Below are 25,385 nucleotides of genomic sequence, written 5' to 3'. Positions count from 1 at the left end.
TATGAGGGCAGAAATTTCTCTCTGTTTTGATTTCTGCTTTGCCCTCAACTCCCAGAATGATGCTTGGCACATGGGTAAGAACAAGAAGAATTTTATAATAAGTGTTAAGTATATGACAAATTAATGCATCAATCCTTTTGCTACTTAATCCCACATTCCAAACTCCTGTTTGGCAACATCTTCCATTAAATTCTCTTTACATTTTCTTGGGGATTTCTAGCATCTTTTGAAATTCAAATTACGGAAATGGATGATTTCTTAAGACTCCACCTCTACTCTTTGCAGGAAACTAATTACAGACGTCAGTTACAATTTTAAGTGAAAATTGTTTTCCTTCCAGTAAGATGGTTCTGTTGACATGGCATTCCAGGAGGATTCTGAAACAGCCTGCTTACCTCTGCAGTGCTAGAAGCATTTCCACATTTCATTGCCTTCAGGCACTCCCCCAAATTATTTAAATTGGTTCCCCGACATCTACGGCACAACCCTGGAATCCTTTCCAAATATAGCAAACACACACATATACACACAGGGAGAAAATTACAGAATCAAAATGCCTTAATACTTCTCAGTAAATTCTATTAGAGCCTAGTAGCAGATGTTTCCAGTCGAGCCTGAGGCTTTGCCTCCATAGTTTTAAGTTCCATTGTGCGTTCACCCAAAGCCCACCAAGGAGTACATAAAATTCCACAATAATTGCTCATAAAAATTTCCCCCACACAAATTAAGAATAAGTCAGGCAACCACCCAACTGAAGAATGCAATTACATAGTTAAAATTTCATTAATATGGCCTGATTTCCATTCCCAAATTATCCCATATCATTTCATTGTATGGTATTATTCTCTTCTCTTTCCTTTTTTCTGAGCAAAAGAAATACCAAGTTAAAACATATTCGTTCATAGAGACAAAACCCGACTCTCATTCCCCACGATGCACCCGGCGGCAACCTGTCATTGAGCACCCCTCCCCTGTGGTGTCTTACTCTGCTAGACTCACCGGGGACTTGTTCTTCCAGTGGAAGAAAACAACGAACCTCAGGAATCAGGTCCTAATGGTTGGTCCTCCTCTTAGCGCAAAGACATTTCTAGGATGTGTTCTATTATGTAGACATAGCATCTCCCCCCAGAGAAATCCTTCATGCACCACAGAAGGGACAACTAACCAGAGCCTTCATTGTCCTGCTCTCCTGAATGCCACAGCACCCACCCACACCCTGTATTTCCAGGAAAGAGGCCACTACCCCAAAGTGTTCACCCCCAATAGCCATGAGCACTGGAACTCACACTCCATCATCAATAAACTCTCCTAGGGCTTTGGCCCTTGACTTGCTTGATTTCCTTTTTCTCTCTTGATTTAACGGAACCTCTTGGGTATCCACTACTCATACCAAATATCCTGCAGCCCTTTCAGTGGTGGCTACCTTTCTCCTCACAGGCCTTGTACCACTATGCGTGGAGGTGGGGTCAGTATCCTTCACTCTCCTCAGTGAAGCACCCCCTTTCCTCCTCATGTCACTACTCACCATGGCTGTTGCTACATCCTAGACTAAGCCACCAGCACCTCTTACCTGGATTACTGCAGAGCCTCCTGCTTTCAAAGTCGCTCTTCTATAGCCTGTTCTTCACACACATCCACCCCACAATAGCCAAAAGGCCCAGTGTTATTACATCCCTGTCTACCTCTCCAAAATCCTTCCCTTTTCCTTGCCCATTTGCCCATTTTTCACCAGCAAGTGGCCTTCTTTCTCTCCTTCTAGGCTTCCCACTTCATCCTGCCAGATCTTGCAGTGCTCCCCAGCCAGATCTCCAAATAGGTGTTTCCTTCTCAAATGTCACTCTTCAGAAGGAAATAATAAAGATAAGAACAGGAATAAATAAAATAGAGACTAAAAAGACAGTAGAAAAGATCAATGAAACCAAAAGCTAGTGCTTTGAGAAGATAAAATTGAGAAACCATCAGCTAGACTTATTAAGAAAAACAGGGAGAAGGCCCTAATAAATCAAATCAGAAACAAAAGAGGAGAAACAACAACAGATACCACAGAAATACAAAGGATTATAAGAGAATGTTGTGAACAGCTATCCACCAACCAGTTGGACAACCTGGAAGAAATGGACAAATTCTTAGAATCATACAACCCTCTAAGACTGAATCAGGAAGAAACAGAAAGTCGAAATAGACTGATCACTAGGAAAGAGACTGAACCAGTAAGCAGAAAGCTCCCAAGAAACAAAAGTCCAGAACCAGATGGCTTCACAGATGAATACTACCAAACATACAAAGACTTAACACCTGTCCCTCTCAAACTCTTCCAAAAAATCGAACATCAGGGAAGACTTCCTAGCTCATTTTACAAAGCCAACATCACCCTGATACCAAAATCAAATGTCACCCTTCAGAGAGACCCTCCTTGATGGCCTAACTTAAAATCCCCTTTCCCCAATCATTTTCTATTATATTACAAATTTTTATTTTCTTCAGAATACTTACCAGTTCCTCAAACCATCTGATTTATATCCATATATATAACACATACATAAACATATAGAACATATAACATGTGTGTGTGTGTGTGTGTGTGTGTGTGTGTGTATGTATTTGTATTTATTTGCATGGTTATTTTTTTCACCAAATTAGTCTGTGGCTCCTTGAAGCCAAGATTCCATTATTTTTCTACCATCTGTTCAGCATCCAAACCAGCACCTGAAACAGGGTAAGCTCTCAATCAATACTTGTTGTCTGACTGGCTGACAAATATAATTAAATAAAATGTAAAGTCGGTAATTTAACACCTAATTCTGAGGAAGTTACAATTTACACGACTATTTTATATTCAGCTGATGCTTGAATTTTCTAATTTTGTTGGCTCATTGAGAGAAATATTGCCGCCTTGAAAAAGCACAGAATCATATTCTCTCGGGTAGTTAAGACTTAGGAAGAAAATCACATTTTTAAGGTGAAATTTACTCTGCGTACACACATATTTATCCCTACCAGGTTCAAGCCCTCTCTTGTACAGACACATTTAACATCGCTGAAAGCCAATTTTCCCCATTGAGACACAATAACTGTTTGAGAGAGGTACTAGTTCCTTAAGCAAATAGACCGTATCATCATAGATTCACTCAACATTTATCATTCTCACAGCAGTGTGCTTCTCTAGCCCAATATTCTCTGTCATATTGTGTTTCTCCCACGTTTAAAACAAACACACAATTAGGCTTACAGAAATACACACCTCACAGTTTTAAAACATTGAAACTCCACCCCATCCTCGTGGCTTGCTAAATCCATGCGGATCAATGAGGTTCCACAGAGGAGGACCAATGAGTCAAAGAGGAAACATCCGTTACCTGAGGCCTCCTTCTGCCCAGGATAAACTCCACCAGGCTCATAAGCACGGCTGAACCCCTGTAAGGCTCTGCCCAACACATCATTTTTGCCATGTGCACTCTGAGGCCTTAGACCCTCTGGTCCAGTGACCGAGCGCTGCGAAAATCCACCCACACTGTGGAACTGGTCCTGAGGGCTAACCGTTCACAGCATCTCTCAGTCTACGTGCGCTGTAGCTGGTCTATGGTACCACTTACTCTCTGGAAGACTTAAATGCACACACACACACAGGTGATGTTCCACGCAAATTCTTTAGCCCTTCCTGTGCCCTCCCTCCAATGAGAGAAGATGTCCACTTCTCTCAGACCAGACCAGAGTGAAGACAAATGCCAACTATTTGCACTCAAGCTGTAGCGGGGCAGGAATAAGCCAGTAACTGGGCTACCTCTATCATCCAAAGTTTTAATACCCTTAAGACAGAACACACTCCCTTTTCCTTGAGCTCTCCTAGCATCAGCTAATCATTTAAAAGGAGTAACAATCCGTTCACTGGTCGTCAGATCAGAGATTCTGAACTCGAGGCCTGGGAATACATTGTACCGTCTGCCCTCGCCTTTGCATCCCCTCTCCCAGCCTCAGTGGCAGTCTGCATTTTCCAAAAATGGCTGCAACGATGTCTTCCATCACACCTGCTCTTTTTACAGGTCTGTGTTCTCTCTCCTTGAACGTGGACAGGCCTCTATGACTGACTCCACAAATAAGAATGCTGCGAAAGTGAGGCTGCATGAGGTGAGTGTCATCGAAGGCAGTGGAGCTGGGTCTGGTCCTCTGCAACCCTCACTCTGGGGGCCCGGCCACCATGCTGTAAAGGAACCCAAGCAGTCTTGGTCGGGGCAGGTCTGCCATCAAGAGACCTATGTAGAAAGGAACCAAGGCCCCCAGCCCTCAGCCCAGCTGAGCCCCCCGCTAACAGTCAGCAACCACTCGCCAGCCACATGCGTGAGCCATCGCAGGGGTGGACAGCCCGAGGCCCCAGTAGAGCCACTCCAACTGCTGGGGATTCTGCAGCACTGGGCCTCCGTCCCTCCCTCACTAGGCCCTACTCAAGTGGCAAACACTTGAGCTAAACCGACTATTGCTGTTTTAAGCCAGGACATTTAGCGCCAATTTGTCACACAGTGACAGTTACATCCCTTCCACTTCAGGGACATCCTCCCTATCAACCAGTTGAGGTGGTGCCTTCTGTGTCCCCGTCCCTGGATTTGGCATGGGGATGTTTGGCCTCATTCAGCTGACTTCTGAATCAAAATGTTATTTGCCCTTTCAGTGCAGGAAACTTAGCTCTGCCACCTGCCCTTTGCCACACCTGCCCTGCCTTGCTTTGGATGCAAGGCCAACCCCATTCCCTTCTCAGGAAACTACCCTTGTCTAGTCACCTGTCCAAGGTTTATATAAGAACTTGGAAGGCAAGCCCTCTGGAGAGACTAGAAGAGAGAAGGGACTCCAAAACTGAGAGGCTCTCTAACAGGTATAGACGTATGTGGCAAACTGGGACACGGAGCCGGGCATCCAGGAACGTCGAGGATGGAGCATCATATAGTCACATTGGGAGGACCCAGGCAGAGTTCCAGGCAGGGGTTAAGGGTCAAATGAAGTGATTAAATGTTTGCAAAGTCAGAGCAATATTCTACTGCTAATCAGTCCATGAGCAGTGGCTCCCAACCTAAGCTGCTATTCCTGGCAACAATTATTAAGGTCACTCCCCACAACCTGTCATATCCAGTAACCTTATCAGCAAAAGGCATAAGGTTAAGTGCAAATTTGTTCTCAGAAACCCATCTGTGTCCTAGGACTCACACCTTCCCTACAGATGCTTAGAGGCCATTATTTGCTGTGTGTGTGTCTGTGTGTCTGTGTGTGTGTGTGTGTGTGTGTGTGTGTGTGTGTGTGTGTGTGTTGTGTGTGTGCATGTGGCAAAGCAGATCCTATATTTAGGGTCACCTTTTGATAAAGCCATATGTAAGACAATCCACACTGATCTATCTACTCCAAATCATGGGCCACAGCATCCGATCTGTGTTCCACCACTGACCAGCAGTGTGACCTTAAACAAGTTACTAAATATTTCTAAGCACCTGCATTTTAATTTATAAAATGGGGACGATAAGAAGAGTACTCCTTCTCAAAGGGTTTAAGATTAAATAAAACAACATAGTTAAATTATCCAATATTTTTGCTATGTGATTTATAAATTCTGGATTCTCTCCTTCTCCCCGTGTATAAAACGTGGTGAGCCTGCCCGGGACTGCCAAGCCAGACCATTTGTCCTCATGCATGATTCAGAGCTTAACCCTGGCGTGTCCTGACTCCTGGGGCTGATCCAATTAGTCACTTACAGGCTGCAGATTCAGAGGTCTTGAGACCACGCTAAAAACTCTCATCAGAAATGCTCTCCTCTCCCATTTTCCCTGATAGTAGCAATCTTATTTCATCACCAAACAAAACCATATTCTCCTTCTTGGCCGTGACGAACGCAACCGGTTTGCCGCTGAGCCTCTTAGAATATATTCGTAAAAAGCACCTCAGAGCCAGGGTCTGATTCGACTCGATGGCAACATTCTTAATGAAAGTCAGCCAGCGGGGCTTCAGAGAGTCTGCCCAGTGGAAGCACAGCAGGAAACAGATGGGGTTAATCTTCTATGGGGCTCCTGATTTTCCAAGCTTTAAAGCATAGCAGAGCTGAAAATAGCCAATTTTTCTTCATATTTTCACAGTGGCATCCTCTTTAAGCCAGCTGCTTTCCATAAATGTCTCATCGCTAGGGACAAACACCATAGGTAAACCAGGGGGCACTGAGACCGTCGGGATCGTCTCTGTCTTCTGAGTCCTGCAGCTGTATTCTGCAGGTCATGGGGTGGGACCACCCACGGCAGTTCTCCCTTTCAGACAAAGTACAAATATGTCCCAAGAAAACCTCAGAGAAATGTGCTTTGTCCCTGGCAGTGTGCAGGACTCAAGCCTGTATCTTAGTAAAGAATCTCTTTAACGCCCGCCTCACATAGGAGTGGAATCCCAAGGTCAGCCCAGATGGAGCGGTGCTTCCAGAGGAACCGTCCACAAAGCGAGAACCTGTCTTTCTGGGGAAGCAGCCACAGCCCCAGCTCCCTCATGTGACCTCTGAAATGCAACACTGACTTCAACAGAATGGAGAGCACGTGAGCTAGACAGACTTACGATCTAGACAAGGAATGGAGACTCCAAACCACCAGAGAGGAATCATGCTTATAAAGCTGCCCTCAAACACAGAACCAGAGCTTCAAGAAAAGAAACCAGGAGAAACAAGGATCCATGGGTGGGTAGGGTCTACAACAGGAAGGTGGTTGGTCTAGAAGCCCGGGGGGCAATTTCCCTCATCTTCCCAGGGAAGGTTTGATTTGGGAAAGAGAGAGGACATGGCAATTATACAAAATTATTAGATTTGGATTTTTGGAACAAAATTGAAGATAACAAAACTGTGAGCTTTTAGCCAAGGTGATAATTCCCAAGCCTGTATCCAGGGACCAACTGGTCTCAGAAGGAAGACTCAAAGCTGAAACAGGAGAGAAATAGCTAAAGTGAGCAGAGAATCTTGTCGTGTATACACACGACATAACATGGGTCAGACTCTCTTCTCTCAAAGCACAGTTGTGGTACCCTCACCACTACCATTGCTGAACTCTGTATAGACATGATAGCTTCAATTCACCTTTTCCCCAAAAGTTTTCCAGAGTATTTTTCCAAAAACGACAAACTTTAAATTCTCACTTAAAACTCCAATGTTTACAGGTCTTTTTTCTCCTGTTTCTTTATGTCGGTGTCTAGAAACACTGGTGATGGACAGACTTTGCGATAACTATTTGCACTGCCATCTAGTGGCCAGACACCTTGTAGGTCCCCATCTCCAACCTGAAGAAGGAAGATGAACCACGTAGCTTTAGTTCTGAACCAACGTCAAGTATTCCTCTGTCAGCCTTTGAACTGTTTTAGTATACAGGTAGCTGGAATTGTTTTCAGTACTCTCCCATGGGAAAAATTCAGCCTGAAAATCCAAGGGCAGGGCAGGGAGATAAGTGTTGTAAATGGTTATTGGTCTAGGTCCAAGAGAGGAATGCCTTAAAAAGCCCATGAAACAAATTTCTAAAGAAGAGAGAAGCTATGGCTTTTAAACAACAACAGTAGTCATAGTTTACTCGAAGAAACAGTTGCTTCAGGTCATGACATTTACTGCTTTCAGCATCTGCCAAACAAAACACACAACATACTAGGAGAAATTAAAATAGTGTGGGAAATAGGCCCATGTGCTACCACCATGTCTTAATGGAAGGAACTCAAGTTGGGCACAATTAGATGTAAGAATCTATTATACTCAAAAGGTCCTGAATTGGAGAGAGAAGTGGCCGAGGTAAAGGAAGTGATCTGAACTTTCTTCCGACCACCAAGAAGGAATGGTTCATGAAGAAGAAATCATAGAAATGTAGGAGAAAATCATCATATCATCTCATAGTAGCAAAAGAGGATCAGTGGGGCAAAGCTGAGGGTATGCACTAGATCTGAGAAGGCAGATTTCAGAAATTTCAGAGAAAGGGTAGGCAGGATTCTAAGTCATGATACTTTTGGAAGGAAGATCATTCTCAAAACTGTGACTCCAGTGAAAAAGAAGAGGTGGAGAACTCAATCCTACGGTCACACTGGGGGCATCCACTGGGCAAGACAGAACCGAGTAGAGGCTAAGCGCCTGGCCCTGGTGTTTGGCCAATGGCATTTGAACCTCGGCCCCATCACTTTATAGCATCTTGGGCCTGTTAACTAACATCTCTACATTACAGTTGTCTCATCCATAAAAATGGAGATGTAACAGTATCTTTTCTATGTGATCACTGTGATGGCTGAATAATACATGTAAAGTGCCTGGCCACCTAATACAGCACAGTTAGATGGAAGATACTATTACCTTTAGGGGCCAGGATTTATTCTAGGTGAAGAAAAAAGGATGAGGCTTGGCCCCTGCCCCCAAGCAACTGCTATTTTAAATAACTAAAATGCAGTGGGTAATGACTAGAACAATGCAGCTTTGGCAGCCTCAAAACCTCCCAGGAATTGGATGTGGAACAAGTTCATCATTTTGTCAGTCAACTAATCAGACTGTTATTTAAAGAAATCATTGAATCTGCCCACTGAGCAGTAGCTAATTCAGATTGTAAAAGAACAAACTCAAAAGATGGGAAGGAGGAGCGTGATCAAAGCTGATGAACAGAAACGTGAAAAACAGACCAGGGTGAGCTGCAGTTTGCAAAATGGTAAGACTCTCAATAAGGCTCTCAGCTATTCTGAGAGCCTGGAAAAGTCCCAGGAAGAGGTAAACTTGGGACCCACTGTGGAGTATAGATGGATAAAGGAAAGTGAACCCCCTTACATTCCATTTGCTTCTCTTGCTCTGAGAGCATGGTATTTAGAATGGAAGAAATAGGATTAAGCCACTCTGAGAGAATTAAAGCCTCAAATTCATTAGGAAATTGTAAAGGCATCCATGTTCTCTTAGTGTTTTCAGATCTCTTGGCAGACGACAGTAGAGCTCAAGGTACAAGGAGAATTTTCAAATGGAATCAACAAGCTTCTGTCAGCGATCTTTGAGAAATGAAAGTAAAGCGGAAAGTTTCTGATAGGCTGGAAATCACCAAATGCTATTTTAATTTTCAAGAAGCAGAATTCTGCAAACCACAGACAGGGGGCTTGGCAAAGACAATGTGCTGTCATAAAAAGCACTAAAGAAAGGAAGCCACAAAGAAGAAAAAAATATTCCTAAGAGCAAGAGATAAATCAGTGACCAGAGCAAGAATACAAGAAAGGAAGGCTCAAAATTGTCTGAGTACACATCACACTGCCAAGCACTCTCCTGGTACTTTTAGATACATGATCTTAAAATTTAATTTCCCAAGAGCCATAGGTATCATTGTCTACTTCTATAGATGAGGGCACTGGCATACAGAGAAGGATTAAAGAATGAAGAAATTATGACCCATTTTAGAGCTAAAACTACATATTCAGAATTCTGCCCTTGGAGAAAGAGAATCAGGAATTCTGGAGAAATAGGAACATTCCAGACTCTAAGGAGGAGCGAGGTAGACGCACTGGAGAGAAGACACACTTGCCATGCCCAGGACAGTGTGGTACTCAGGGAAGTCCTATGGGGGGACATGGTGGCAGACCCCTTTTGTGATGTCTTTCCAGCCTATAAATGACCCCTCTTTCTGAGAACTACCACGCCCCTTGCAGAGATGCACCTTGGCACTGCTCCAAGACCCAGCTGACTGGACCCAATCTGGGCCAATGAATCTTCCCCCACAGGTTTGGATACTGGAGGTAGTAGTCAATCTCTGCTGGACACTTGAACTGGCAAGTGATGGGAACCTAAGCCAAAGATGACCGTATTTGGTGTCACTCACAGGCACAAAAGAGAAAGGAAGGCAAGGATGACAAAGAGGCACAGAGGTGACGCTATGCAGCCCTGAAAAACAGAGAATAACCGTGGCTCCGGACGTTTGGTCAGGTCTTGACTCTAGTCTCCTGTGGGCTTATATACATTTCTTGTTCCTGCGTGCTCCTGGGGTACGCTTACAGACCTCATAGAACTTGACCTTCAGTGCTTAAACTAGCCCGACCGAGTCTGGTGAAATAGTAACCAAGATGCCTGGTGTAGACGACCAAGCACTGGTAGGACAGATACGCTCTCCTCCTGAAACACGAGTCTGATACATGATGGAGAGTTAGGCGTTCTGTACACACATATGGATCATGAATTTTACCCATATTGCCTGTGGGCAAATAAAATCAAAAGGAGATTTACTGCACATCTAGAGATTTTAGAGACCTGAGGGAAAATGGAAGACTGTGAAGACAATGGTTATATTTTAATTTTCTTCTTCTTCCTAAAGACCATAACTTTGTGAGAGAAAGGACCATGCAGCATCAAGAAAGGAGAAGCTAACACATGATGCAAGTCTCCCCACTCATGGCTTTGCATGAGAGAACGGCTGAGTCACCACACAGGACTCAGCCTTTGGGGAAATTTTGTAAGGATAGGAAAGAATATGAGACAGTGGACTTAAAAACAGGATCAAAGATGACAAAGGGCAGAACTGTGAAAGAAGATGAAAACTTCATCAAAACATTATGCATCTGGCGGGGAGGGTATAGCTCAGTGGCAGAGTGTGTGTTTATCATAAGCACAAGATCGTGGGTCCAATCCCCCGTATCTCCATTAAACAAACAAACAAACAAACAAACAAACAAACAAACCTAATTACCACCTCCCCCCAATTTTTTTTTTAATTATGCACCTGGAAACTAAGAAGGCACCAGACTCGACACAGAAAGGATTCTCAGATAAAAATAATAAGTAAGGAATTTAACATGAGAAATTACATTGTCATTGGGGAAGATATTACTGTGAAGGAATCCATGTAAGTCCCTTCCTCCCCATTTTCTCTTGAAACATCCATGACACTTTCTGTCAAAGTGAGAAAGGTCCACGTTAACATCAAAAACATTCGACAAGAATTTTGACATAATTCCTATTCTGGAATGAAAGTATACTCTTTCTTACCAAATTTGGAGAGAATTAAGAGATGGCACCAACAGCCAGCCCAGGCCCGGAACCCTACCTCATGAGGGATATCGGGTCAAGGGAGGAGACTGGCTGTGGCCTGACCTCTTGGGACCAATTCGGGACTTAAATACCCTACCTACAGCTGAACAGCGAGGACAGGACTGAGACATCTCACCCTGGTAGCTCACACTGAGCTCACGCTCCAGGCCATGATCCAGTCAGAGCCTATCTGCTCTTGTCTGAGAGGTTTAAGGGGAAGATGCACCAACTGGCCTGGGCCCCAGCCCTCCTCCTGTTACTGGAGAAGTACAAAATGAGCGATGCTTTTCTTGTCCTCACTCCAAATTGAAGAGAACTCTTTGTTATGAATCATAGTCCATCTTTGGAAACATCTGCTATGCTGAAAAGACAGAAATAACAAACTTTTTCCACTGAGACTACAAAGTTCAGCAGCACGGAGAAATCAGTATCACTCAACTGTGATTGGACCTGAGGATTAAGAATGTTCCTTAAACAATTTCCCAACCCCAAACCCAGGACTTGGATGATTCAGTCTTTCCCATTAGAGGAGCAACAAAAGCAAAATTGCAAAGCAGGCTCTCAAGAAGCCTGATCTCTGAGAACATTTGAGCAAATAGGAAAAAAGCTTAAAATCATAATGAGATATTTCCATGGCAGCTTCAAAAAAACACTTAAATCTCACTATGGAACAATTTAAATCAGTATTGGCGTAGATAATAATAGAATTGATGTTGCAGGAAAAAAATGAGTAAAATAGAAAATATTTGAGATACATACAGAATGTCAGAGAAATTAACACAATGGAAAAGAATATGAATAAATGTTTCTTATACCCACGTTCTACCTGACTGTTCTGGTTGCTGGGAATACAAAAATGAAGAAGCCATGTGCACCTCCCCACAAGATGATCACAGCCCAGTTTGGGAGGTAGAGAAATAAACAGAATAACAACCTAGATGTTATTAGCTGCTACCAACTCACTACCCTAGAACTGCAAAAATATAACATTTCTTACAGTATCCACAGGTGCTATACAAAAAGGAAGATAACAATAAGACACCAAGAATATTCAAATGCACTTTAAAAAGAAGACATTTTATATATTTTATTCTTAGGACACACTAATACATGCAAAAAGCTAGAAGCAAAGCATTAGTCTAAATAACAAGATGGAAATTAAGAATGCTTCAACAGTCTATTTTGGGGGAAAAGGTAAATTTTATAAAATTGTGTATCACAATCTGTGAGATATAAACACAACTGTATACAGAGAGAAATACAGGTGCTTTCAGTGGTTTTACCATTTCTAATACTATGGTCCCATTAGGAGACGGAGCGATAAATAAACTACTACAAAACAGAAAATCACCGGAAATATGACAACAGAAATAAAAAAGACAACAGCAAATCTATCCAAGAGAAATAGAAAAATTATTTCTAAAATTATAAAAGACTTCTCTTTTCATAGCTTGACTGCAGAAGTAAGCATTTTCCTGGTCAAAGGAATTTTATTAATATTTTATATTATTAAAAGAGGAAAGAAAGCAAAGCAAATAAAAGGTCTTGGAACAAAAGGACAACTTGAAAGTAAACAAAATATGGAATAGCTGTAATAAAAAATTCAATATAGGAGTTATGGTTCTGGGGAAGACAGACTAAGTACAGTCCACCCTGGCTCTTCCACTGAATGCAGCTATAAAGCCTGACGAAACGCATGGAGCAGTTATTCGAGGAATCTGAAAAGTAAATATCAGCAGGCAGACTTGGGGAAAAGACGAGAATCTAAAGTGCTCCCCAACTTATGGCAAATTTACCGTTTTTCCCCCTCTGGCACTCCATCAGCCCCAAAAACCTGAGATCCAGAACTGGGTGCCAGGGTGTGGAAAGAGCTCTAGGACAAGCCCTTTGGTTTCAGCTCAACAAACAGTGAAGGGAATTTCCAGTACTCAGAGAGAGTGTGGAAGTCCTCTGGGTTTGATCTTCTGTTCCTTTTTTCCTTGCATTTACATGTGTCTCAGCCCCCAAGTGATCTCCTGTGGCAGCAGCAAGAGTCCAAAGGAACCAGAACACTGAGAGGGGAACTATGCTTTGCAATCCATGGAGCTCTGGTCCCAAGAGGGTGGGTCAAACCCCTACTTTTTCGTTTTCTCTCTCTGCCCTCCTGCTGCTTGTCTCTGAAGGCAGAAGCAGCTGAAGAAGCATACAACAGAGATTGGAAACTGAAGCCCCAGCTTTCTGGCCTAAGGATTAGAAACGGGAAACCCACAGAGCTATGGAGTAACAGGCAGGAAAGTGTAGCGAGGGAGGAGCTCAGTAAAGAGACGCAACACTCACACAGTTCCTGGGCTTACCCCAAAGTTGCGCGCATGTGTGTGTGATTTAATCAACTTAGTAAAGAATCTGAGAATAGAACAAATCCCCAGCACTCAAACTGACCACTGGGATAGCATGCATGTAAGAGAGCTCAATGTTCATAGCAGCACTATTTACAATAGCCAAGACATGGAAACAGCCTAAATGTCCATCAACAGATGACTGGATAAAGAAGATGTGGTATATCTATACAATGGAATACTATTCAGCCATAAAAAATGACAGCATAACACCATTTGCAGCAACATGGTTGCCCCTGGACAATGTCATTCTAAGTGAAGTAAGCCAGAAAAAGAAAGAAAAATACCATATGAGATCGCTCATATGTGGATTCTAAAAAAAAAAGAACATAAATACAAAACATAAACTGACTCATAGACATTGAATACAAACTTGTGGCTGCCAAGGGGGTGGAGGGTGGGAAGGGACAGACTGGAGTTTCAGAATTTGTAGATACTGACAGGCATATGCAGAATAGATAAACAAGATTATACTGTATAGCACAGGGAAATATGAATGAGATCTTCTGGTAGCTCACAGTGAAAAAAATGTGACAATAAATATATGTATGTTCATGTGTAACTGAAAAATTGTGCTCTACACTGGAATTTGACACAACATTGTAAAATGACTATAACTCAAGAACAAAATGTTAAAAAAAAGAAGAAAAGAGAGAGAGAACTCCAAATAACATGACAAAAGCTTTGAAAGATGAATTAACTTCGGAACCACAGCTCACAAAAAGTGAGCATGAATGTACAGGTTGATGATCTGCTAGAACAAAAATGATATTATCCAAAGAATCTTTTTTAAAACACCAGAGCTTCATAACATCATATTCAAAATGTCCAGGATAAAATCCAGAATTACTCAACATATAAAGAACCAGAAAAATATCAACCTACAGGGGGAAAAGTCATTGCATGCTAATGCCAACAACAAATGCTAAAATTATATGACAAAGAACCCGAAGCAGCAATTATTAGAATGTTCCAGCAAGCAATTGCTAACATTTGTGAAACAAATAAAAAAAAAGAGAAAGTCACAGCAAAAAAAAAAAAAGGAAGATATAAAGAATCAAATGGAAATCTTACAATTGAAAAATTCAATCACTGTAATTTGAAAAAACTCACTAATGGTCTCAATATCAGAATGAAGATGATAGAGGAAAGAATCAGTGAACTTGAAGATAGACCAATAAAAATTACCATAATCCAGCAAAGGACGTTCTGAGATTCAGAAAGAAGGAAATCACTTACACCTAGGGGAACTGAATGACCCAGCTAGGGGCTGGGGGAGTATCTGTGAGACTGGGTTCTCAGTGTGCTCAAAGGGGCCAGAGTATAAGATTGGACAAGAGATACAGAGTTCAGAATCCTGCAAGGAACCTAGGGGTTGGTACAAACTTGCTGTTTAGGTGATTCTTAGAAGGATGGAAAAAGCAACGGCCCACTTTGAGTGATGCTGAAATGCCTGAATTTCTGTGGCAGATGGTACAGGAAGGGATTAAAAGGATCAGGAGGTGGGCGTGCTGGAATGGGTACATTATCTGAAGCTAAAAGACCAGCAGAGGATTATGCTCTATCAGAAGGCCTTTGGGACACCTAATCATTAAGGTCACCAGGAATGCACTTACTAAGAAGTTCAGATATGGCCCTCCTCTGCGGCCTGGGGCTGATAGCTGGAGAGGCTGTCACGGATCTCAGCCCACTAATAGCCACGGGGATGATAGCCTTTCCCTCCCCACAAAGCCACAGAGGCCAGGTGGTGGTGCTTAACTATCAGAAGTGGGTTTTGCTTTCATGCTTAAATGGTAGAACGCGCCTACACTGGACAGTGGTGTCCCGTATTCTCTCATCCAAGGAGGTGATTGACTGTAGTGCCTGGGGGCTTCCATTTATGGCTCATGGGTGGACTTGCTAAGGAGGAGGCGTGACTCGGGGAGGGGTAACAAGAATTGCACAGGGTTTAGTGCTGTCTGTCTGGGATTTTATTTCCGGCTGCCCTGAGTGCTAGCTACACAACTTGGGGCAAGAATACATATCCTCTCTGGTTCTTAGGAAGGATAAAAACAATGACACCTACTTGAGGACCCTGAGGATTGCATGTATAAAGTTTCTACCAAGGGATCTGACATCAGCAGGTGCTGACTTCCTGCGAATTTTCCTCCCCTGCTGCACGTCCTCCTCTTCTCTGTCCTTGTGTATTGGAGCTGAAATCAACCTCTTGATACATTCCTGTTATCTTGGCTATACAAGGAAAAACGTTAACAATTAGGACGTGCCAGGCACACTTGATGCTCGGCACCAGAAAGGTTGGTTTACAGGCATCCACAACTCAGATGGAGGTGAGTAAAACTGCTCAGGCCCCTTCCCATCTGGCCTGGTCCCATAAATCTCCCCAAGATGCATTATCCTGACAAACAGCACGCTCAAGGTGGCAGAGCCGTAAGATCGATGCCATTGATGGGCAGGAACGATAGGATTTCGTTAACTCCTGATATTGCAGGGCAGAGGACTCCTGAAATGTGTGCATTTTTCACCATCAAGTGGTGTGACTCTGACCACCTGCTCTACCTCGATTACGCAAAACAGATGACGGGCAAAGCGAGAGGATGTGTTCCAGGCTTGCTGACAAGAGGGAGGGATTCAGGGGGCACAGGAAGCAAAATGAGAGACATACAGCCGTGAGAGGAGAGAGGCATCAGCTTCCTGGTACTTTTCACCAGCTCTGCTGTCTCTCCCAGACCAGCCACCAACCTCTTTCTTTTTCCAGTCACAGCTGTATTTCTCTCAGCAGGCGTCAACAAACGACAGCCCGTGGGCCAAATTCCGTCTGTCATTTGACTTTGTAAATAAAGTTTTATTGGGACACAGCCATGCCCACTTGTCTCTGCTTTTGTGCTGCAATGGCAGAGCTGAGCAGTTGGGACAGTGACCTCATGGCCTGCAAAGCCTAAAATACTTACTACCTGGCCCTTTACAGGAAAATGTTTGCCCTTCAGAGCAAACTACACCAGCTAAACCCAGCCTGTGTCCTATGGAACACTAGAATACTTGGAATTGAAATCCTGTAATATTTTCTTTTAAATCTCAAAATGTAAAGAGTTTAGAGCTCTCTGCATTACTCAGAGAGGTTCCTGGAAGAATTCTCAGAAACCATATAATACTTGGATATACCATGAATCTCCAAAGGAATGGATGTTTTATTCTAGGAGTTTTAGCATCTTTTCAAAAAGAATATGCACTGGGGCAGAGGCCTTAATGTGCGATTACTTTATTAGGAAGTGAAACCCAGGGAGCCTGCCAGGGACAAGGGGGAAGAAGCAGAGAAAGCCAAGAGGAGAGATGAGGCTGGCTGCCACCAGATGGGGGTGATGCTGGCTCCTTTGTATTATGGCCTCAGGAAAGAGGAAATCTTTCCCATCAACCTGTGTAGGCTCAGAGTAAGACCCATGGTGACAGCAGGCAGTGGAAGACACAGGTGTATGCTTGAGACGAGGCATCCGTGGCTTGTCCCCACCTGCAGAGTCCATGCAGAGCTACTGGCCAGAGGTGCAGCTAGAACAAAATGAGGATGAATCAGAAAAGATCTGAAGTGGTGCACACGCACTCTGATGCCAGAGAACACAGAATGCTGGGCTTCCCAAAGCTACGGAGTCACCTTTTCTATGAGTATCCAACCGACATGTCAAAAAGGACCTACGGTCCTCACGGCGGTGTAGACGTGCCAGGCTCGCCTCTCTCTCTGCGCTTCGCCATCTCCCTGTACAACTGCAGCCAATGCCTGCTTGTTTCCAGAACCCTACAATGGGAATGACAGCACGGGGTGATGTGAGGAATTACATGCTAACACATGGAAAGGGCTCTGCCCACAATAGTTACATCATTTTATTTATTCTTATTCTTATTCTTATTCCTGGATCATTTGATATTGCTGGCCTTGTATGTCCATAAACCCGCCTCTTCCCTGCTTCCCTGTTGGTTCCCCTTACCTCTCTCAGCTTTTTTCCCCATCTTTCCAAGTCACTTTCTGCTATGGACTGAACTGTGTGTGTCCCCACCACTGAAATTCATATGTTGAAGCCCTAACCCTCAAAATGACTGTAATAGAGACCGGGCCTTTCTGGCGGTAATTAAAGTTAAATGAGGTGCTATGGTGGGACCCTGATCCAACAGGATTAGTGCCCTTATAAGAAGAGACACCAGAGCACCCTCTCTCTGCACGTATACACACTGAGGAAAGGCCACACATGGACACAGCAAGAAGGTGGCCATCGATCAGCCAGGAAGAAGATTCTTACCAGAAACCAATCCTGTCAGACACTGATCATGGACTTCCAGCCTCCAGTACTGTAAGGAATCAGTTTCTGTTGTTTAAGGCACCCAATATGTGGTACATTGTCCTGGCAGCCCTGACACACTAACACACCTTCCCTGACTCCTCTTACTGCTTTGAAATGGAAGTGTTCCTCAGGGTGATGATGGCTCAGTCCTCTCCATTCTCACACTCCCTCCACCCCCAAGTTTCATCTCATTCCCTCCTTTGACTTTACCTGCAACTCTCAAATCCACATCTCCAATTCAGACCTCTCTCTGAGTCTGAGCATTTAGAACCAAATTTTGAAATCTCTCTCTGACATCTCCACTCAGGGCGTCCCACTGGTATAGTAAACTCATCATGTCTGAGGTTAAACTCATCCTACTGTCCCTGAGAGCTCTTCAATCTTTTTCCTTCTGCCCAATCCTCTGTAGAATGAGAAAGGACAGAAAGAGAAGTAGATAGGGGTACAGAAGGAAGGAAAGATCGGCAGATAAAATTAGAGGTAACATTAGAGCACTTATCCCACGAGCCACATGCTATGCAAAAGCACTGACGTGGATCAGTTGGTTAGATTGGTGTAATTAGTCCCATTTTACAGATAAAGAAACTGAGGAATGTTGAAGCCTCTTTCCTGGGATCAGAGTCAGTAAGTGAGAAAGCAAAGTTTGGAGACTGGGCAATGGAACTCTAGAGCATGGCTTCCACCAGGGCACCGGACTTTGCTCAGGCAGCCTTCTCTGCTCTGTCTGGACAACCCCACACCCACCCACGCCCTATCTCTGCTCCTCACATGCAGGAAAACAGCAACACTACTGTTTTACCGCCTGCTCTCCCTCTTCTCTCCTTCTCCATCACCACCCACTTTACCAGCACTATTTCCATAGCCTAGGACTGTCACACTTCCCCTTGAGAACGGATGCACATGTCACAGTGTGCGTGAAGCTTTGCCTCATTTCTCCAGGTAAAATTCACCACCCCTTCCCCATGCTCCCTCCCGCACGTTTTATTTTTACTGCTAGCAAAGCACACATTTCTTAGTGCGACAGTGAGCTCTGTTTGTCTGCCCCACTGGATCCCTAGCTCCAGGACTGCGGGCACTTGGCTGGTTCATCTCTGTGTGCCCCATGCATAACAGGGCGGCTGCTCCAAGTGCGAGGTCACTGAGCGGCTCTAACTGATGTTGATTCAGCTACAAAACTACCAAGGCTTTGGCCATTCAGACCAACAGGGTGGAAAGGAGCCGAGAGCTGGCCAGAACCTGTCATTGTGGCCTGGAAACAAAAAGGGGTACCCATGGGAAACTTTCATCAGAGCGGAAACTTTTTTTAAAGGGAGGAAATTATATCACAACTGACTCAAAAATATCAAGCATCCCAGGGGCAGAAGGATGCCAACTTCTTGGCCCAACTTCCTTCCTAAAGGAAAGAGGATTTTTGCCAATGACAAAGCTCAAACTAGAGGTTAATGTCCTTCACATGATCAGGTAGTTCGGGGGGCTGGGGGGCGGGGTGTCTAGGATCAGGCCACTTTCTGTTTAGGAAGTACTCCCATTGTCCCCAAAATGTCTACATCACAGAGACATATATGAACTTCTCAAAAGTATAAGAATATGTACATATCAGAGCACATCAACATGGGATAAGTTCTAGCCACAAATTTAGGGCTGAAAGAAACATTCATTCCTCCATAACCTATAAATCAAACTAAATCTGTGTGCCACCAGGGTGGTAGAAACTTCCAGCTCAAGACCTCACAGAGATGGCAAATTGAGCATTTGCCTCCAAAGCACCCTCTCCCATAGCCCACTAAAACTACAGCAAAGAGATTTTGTTCAAAAAGAATACAATCAAAAGGACCAGGAGAAGAAAAGATGATTCCTGCCTAATTGTGGAGGCTGGGAAGCAGATGGGTGAGGGGTAACCAACTTGGAAATTCTAAGCCAACAGTGGGGAAAAAAAAAAAAAAAGATCCAGATAAGAATGCAAAATCCTCAAAAGACTTAGGAATGGGCAGCACTGTGTATCACCTCCAAGAGGAAGGTAGAATGGTGGGGATGGCTAAGAAAAGGAGGACCATCTGTAAACTGTGTAACTGTTGGATCCTGAGCTGACAGGGCAATATTTTCAAGGTGACCCTTAAGGAACCCAACCCAGCTGACCACTTACTGGCTGAGAAGTCTTGGGCATGTTTCTTTACCACTCTGTGCTTTAGTTTCTGCATCTGAAAAAATGGGACATTAACACTTTTTCCCTCTTTCTAAGCTAGGTTTATAAGGTATATATACCCAAGCCTGGCACACAATAAATTCTAATAAATGAATGAATGAATGAATGAATGAATGAACGAATAAATAAATAAATCCTCACTGCTATTACACACCAGTGAGCAATGACCTCTTCTCCCCCTCAGCTGGTCTGAAGACTTTTTCTCTGGAAAGAATAAAAGAAACTCTCTGTGAACAAGAGAATACCACACACAGTCAGGGGCAGAGGGCACACAGGAAACAGAAATATTAGGGAACAGTGCATACTAAACACCGATCACCCACTTTCTTCTCGGTTCCCAAAACACTGGCAACCAGGCCACACCTTCCCAGCAGGAGGTGGGAAGAGCCTTTTCGGGAGAACCTGACTAGCCCAAGGGGAAAAAACTAACAACCCTGACAACAGAGTCTTCAGGCTGACCATCCTACAGAGAAGCACACAGTCCAGAAGCCACACCTAAGTATTTAGAGTTTGTGCTCATTTCTTAAGCCACTTGACTCTTAAAACCTGAACAAACAGCCAATGGCTATCAAACATGGGGGGAAAGCCTCTAATATGGAATACAGAGAACTAAACAGGAAAGAGAAACTAGCAGAAAGGAAGAAGATATTGCATCCATTCAAAGAAAAACAATAGGATATGATAAAGGAAAAAATAAAATCAGAAAACAAAAAGTTACTTTTGGAAATGTGGAAAACATGACAGCAGAAACAAAGAAACTCAATAGAATGATTGGAAGATAAGTTTTAAAATGACATTGAAAATAAGCAAAAGGGAAGAGATGGAAAATATTTTTAAACATACAATTCACTTATCAAAAGATCCAACATCCAAATAATATGATTTCCAGGAAAACAAATGGGAGAAAAGGATCAGCAAAATAATTCAAGCAAATTTCCAAGAACTAAAGGTCATGATTTTTCAGATTGAAAGGGCTCACCAAATGCCCAGGAGAACTGATAAAAATAGACACACTCTCAGATTCAGCGTAATAAAACTTTAGAAGAGTGAGGACAAAGAGAAGATTATATAAGCTTTCATAAAGAAATATCACAGACAAAGGATCAAAAGTCAGATGAATTTGGAATTCTTAACAGTAGCACTAGGAGATAGAAACAATAGAATGATGCCTTTAGATCCTTAAAGAACTTTTTCCAATTCATACTAGAATGCATACCTAGAAAAGCTATCAACCAAATATAAGAGTAGAGGAAAAAAGATGTTTTAAGATACATAAATTCTCAAATACTTTACCTCCTTCATAAACTACTGGGTGATAGGCTCCCCCACCGAAACAAGAAAGGCAAGTAACATTATAATTCAGTAGACATCAGTGGAGTACTTCAAAGTTTCCCCTCAATAGTAGGAGAAATTAGCCTGAGACTAAATGCTGATCTATTTGGTACTGCCAAACATGGATTAAAAGCCAGAACCAAAAGTATCAAACTGTTTCCAATTATTTTAACCGCTTATCAGAATAAATTGTGAGAGCATGTATCCAGCACTCAACAGATAACATTTACAATGCCTAGCTTCTAACCAAAAATCAGCAAGCATTTAAAGAAGCAAGAAGATATGACCCAAATGAGCTCATCTATCAGACACCAAAAGATAAACCTATCAAAACATACCAGAAATGATAGAGTTGATAAAATTAAAAGTCTTTAATTAAAGACATTAAAACAAATAGTATAGTTGTATTCCATATGTTTAATAAGGTAGAAGAATTGAGTTGAAAAATCCCTTCAAAGGGTCTAATACTGGGGAGGTGGGAAGAGAAGACTAGTCATTTGAAGACATGTCAATCGGAAACGTTCAAACTAAAACCCAAAGGGAAAAAGTACTGAAAAAAAAATGAGCATGAGTGAGTTGTGTAAGAATTTCACACAGGCTATCACTCAGGTTATTGGAGTCCTCAACGAAGAGAAAGCAGATGGAAAGACAAAATACATTTGAAGAAATAATGGCCGAAATTTTTGCAAACTGATAAAAAAAATTATAAATCTACAGATTCACAAAGTTCAATTAAGTCCAAGCACAAGAAATATGAAGTAAACTGTGTTATTGCACAGGACTACTGAAAACCAATGGTAAACACAAAAATCTCAAAAGCATCTGGAGAAATAAAGATACAGTACATAAAGAGAAACAAAGATAAAGTGGTAATGGATTTCTAAGTAGAAACAGTGCAACCAGGAAGATAATGGAACAGCATTCTTTCAGCACAAAAAGAGAAACAGAAACAAAAAAAGTCAACCTAAAATTCTGTAACACTGAAACTGTCCCTCAAAAATGAAGGCAAAAGCTGGTGTCAGGCAGGTTCCTCAGGGATTACTGTGAGCGAGGCTGTTTACCCCATTTGGATCTCATTGACACCTGGGACCAGCCATGAAGCTCAGTGGTCGACTGAACTTCCTGGGAAGGCACCTTGAGTTCTACTGGTCATACAGGGGGAAGCGCTTTGTTGATGCCACTCCTCTCCTCCTGCCACTCATGACTTCTCAGATCGCCCCTCAGTCTTCCTGGATGACACTACCAACATATGTCCTGCCCACTCTGGAACAGAAACAGGTGATATTTTTCAGCAGAGCAAACATACGAGCTGAGGAGATGTCTGGGGGACTTGACCTCAGGAAGGCCAGTGAGTGGAGAGCCTGACTCCCAGCGGCTCCAGGATGATGACACAGAGCCCACCAAGGTGGAAATGCTGACTTGCTCTTGCACGAAATCTTAACTTGGTCAATTATAGAAGAAGGCTCATTGCAAGTTTCCTGAGGCCAACTCCAACATGCTACTTCGTAAGGCAACGTATATACATTTTGAAAAGAATAAATGTTTTCTTTTGCAAAAAAAAAAAAAAAAAGAGAGAGAGAGAAGGCAAAACATTTTTTTAAATGTTAGACATCCAAACCTGAAATAATCCATTATCAGCAATAATCCAATATCAGACCTGCAGTAAAACTGCAAAAAACAAAAAACAAAACTGCAATAAATGTTAAAGAACGTTTTTTTAAGATAGAAGAATAATGATTCTAGACAGAAATCTAGATCTACATAAAGGAATGAAGAGTACTGAAAATGCTAACCATGTAGGGAAATATTTTTTTTTAATTCTTATTATTTAAATATGTCTAAAATAGTACCACCGTTTAAAGTAAAAAAAAAAATAGTAATAACATATTAGGTGGTTTATAGCATATGTAAAATTAAATGTTTGACAAAAAAGCACAGAGGTTGAAAGAGGAACAATAAAAGTATAATGTTATAAGCTTCTTATATTACTCATGGTATAATATTAGACTTGAAGATAGAACTGTTATAGGTTACAGGTGTATGCCATAAATACTAAGATAACCATTAAAATAACACAACAAAGAGAAAGATAACAAAGGAGACAAAAATGAAATTTAAAAATACATTCAATTTACAAGAAGGCAGAAAAAAAGAAAGGGGGAATAAAGAACATATGAGAAAAACTGAAAGCAAATAGCAAATTGGTGACTTTAAATCTAATCATATTGCTAATCAGATTAAATGTAAATGGTCTAAATACTCCAATAAAAGTCTGATTGTCGAACCGGATTTTAAAGAGCAAGATCAAATAAATATATGTTGCCTATGAGAAATCTGCTTAAAATATAAAGACCCAAAAAGGCTAAAAGTGAAGGAATGAAAAAAAAAGACACACCATGCTACAAACACTATGGAAAAGGATTTCAGAGCAAAAAAAAAAAAAAAAGCATACCAGGGGCAAAAAGAGATATTTTATCTAGTAACAGAATTTCATAATAAATGCAGCAAAAACTGGTATAACTGCAAGGAAAAATGAACAAATCCACAGTTTTAGTCAGATATTTCAACGCATCTCTTTCAATAACTGGTAAAACAAGTAGCAGAAAATCAGTAAAGATACAGTAAACTGAACAACACTATTAACCAATTTGACCTAACTGACTTTTATAAAACAGTCCATCCAGCAACAGAAGATGACACATTCTTTTCAAGTTTAAGCACAGAGTATTTCCTAAGACCATATTCCAGGCAATAAAACAAGCTTCAGTAATTTTTAAAGAATTTAAATCATACAAAGTATGTTCCCTAATTATAATGGCATTAAATTAGCAATCAATAATAGAAAGATATTTGTAAAATCACTAAATATTTAGAAACCAAGCAACACACTTCTAAATAAACTATGGGTCAAAGAATAAATCAAAAGGTAAATTAGAATGTATTCTGAGCTGAATGAAACTGAAAAATACAACAAACGGAGAGTTGCTGAATGCAAACTAAAGCTACGGAACAAGGCAGCCGTCCCACTCCTGGGTATTTACCTAAAAGAAGTAAAAGCAGCCTGTGTTCCTATAAAGAAATCTGCATACCATATGAATCCATTTATATAAAATTCTAGAAATTTCAAACTAGCCTGTCTTGATAGGCAGCAGTGGTTGTCTAAAGAGGCTGAGTGTCTAGAAAGAGCAGAAGGAAGGACCACAAAGTAGCAAAAGGAAACTTTTAAGAGTGACGGCTATGTTCCTTGTCATTACTATAGTAATAATTTCATGAGTATATTTGGGCACATGGTTCTTTATGTATTTGTTGTCCAATTAACATGCCATCTCTTCTTGTTAAGGTCCAAGAAGTATCGCTTTATGCTCTCTATTGTCAAATGCACCATTCCTAGCTAATTTCATATCTCCTGCCATACACACACACAAAGATAGTAACACTTTTATGAATTACGAGGCCATGGCTATGACTCTTGGAACTTGAATATATTGAAATAACAGGTGTTTTTGCCCCTAAAGTTCCCTAATTCCATTTAGTTAATCCTGGTTACACCCTTGCTCATGCTGTTACATCATCTGTCATGACAATTGTGAATACTGACTTCCAGTGACTCTCTTGTAAGTCATTACTGTGTTTCACTGATGATGACCACAGATTCAGGTCTTAACCAGGATACACAGGAAAATGTGAGAGAGAATTCATTTTCTGGTCATGTTAAATTTACCACTTGGTATTTCATGTCATAAAAGTAGAACACTACTTTGCCCAACTACGTCTTCTCTTGAACTCCTTGGGCGACCATCACTGCATTTCTAAAGTAGGATCTCCATTAATGTTGACCACACATGTGCCTTGCACAGATCACCGCCAATGCTGAAGTAGGCAAGAGGCTAACGGGTAGAAAGAAAACAGTCATCTTATTTGCACAAGGAATTTCTGTCCCTCATCCTATATGACTTAAGGACCAGCAGCAAGAAAGGGCACTGAAAAGAAGAGTGCATTGCAAAGCAATAGTCTTGAAAGTCCTCAGCAGAGATAGGTGCAGACACCTGTCATGAAGCCTGCAGAGGGGATGGCATGATTAACTGGTAGCCAGGGATGAAAAGATGCATAGAATAAAGGACCTCTGTCAG

General features: G+C 42.1%; 1 pseudogene; it reads left to right on the top strand.

Annotated features, from left to right (window-relative positions):
• LOC116666856 overlaps positions 1-22,737 on the top strand; it is a 99,953-nt pseudogene extending 77,216 nt beyond the window's left edge.
• Positions 22,738-25,385: the final 2,648 nt, after the last annotated feature.

This window comes from Camelus ferus, chromosome 11 (assembly GCF_009834535.1).
Source record: "Camelus ferus isolate YT-003-E chromosome 11, BCGSAC_Cfer_1.0, whole genome shotgun sequence".
NCBI lineage: Eukaryota > Metazoa > Chordata > Mammalia > Artiodactyla > Camelidae > Camelus > Camelus ferus.
This window is presented reverse-complemented; position numbering and strand designations above follow the sequence as displayed.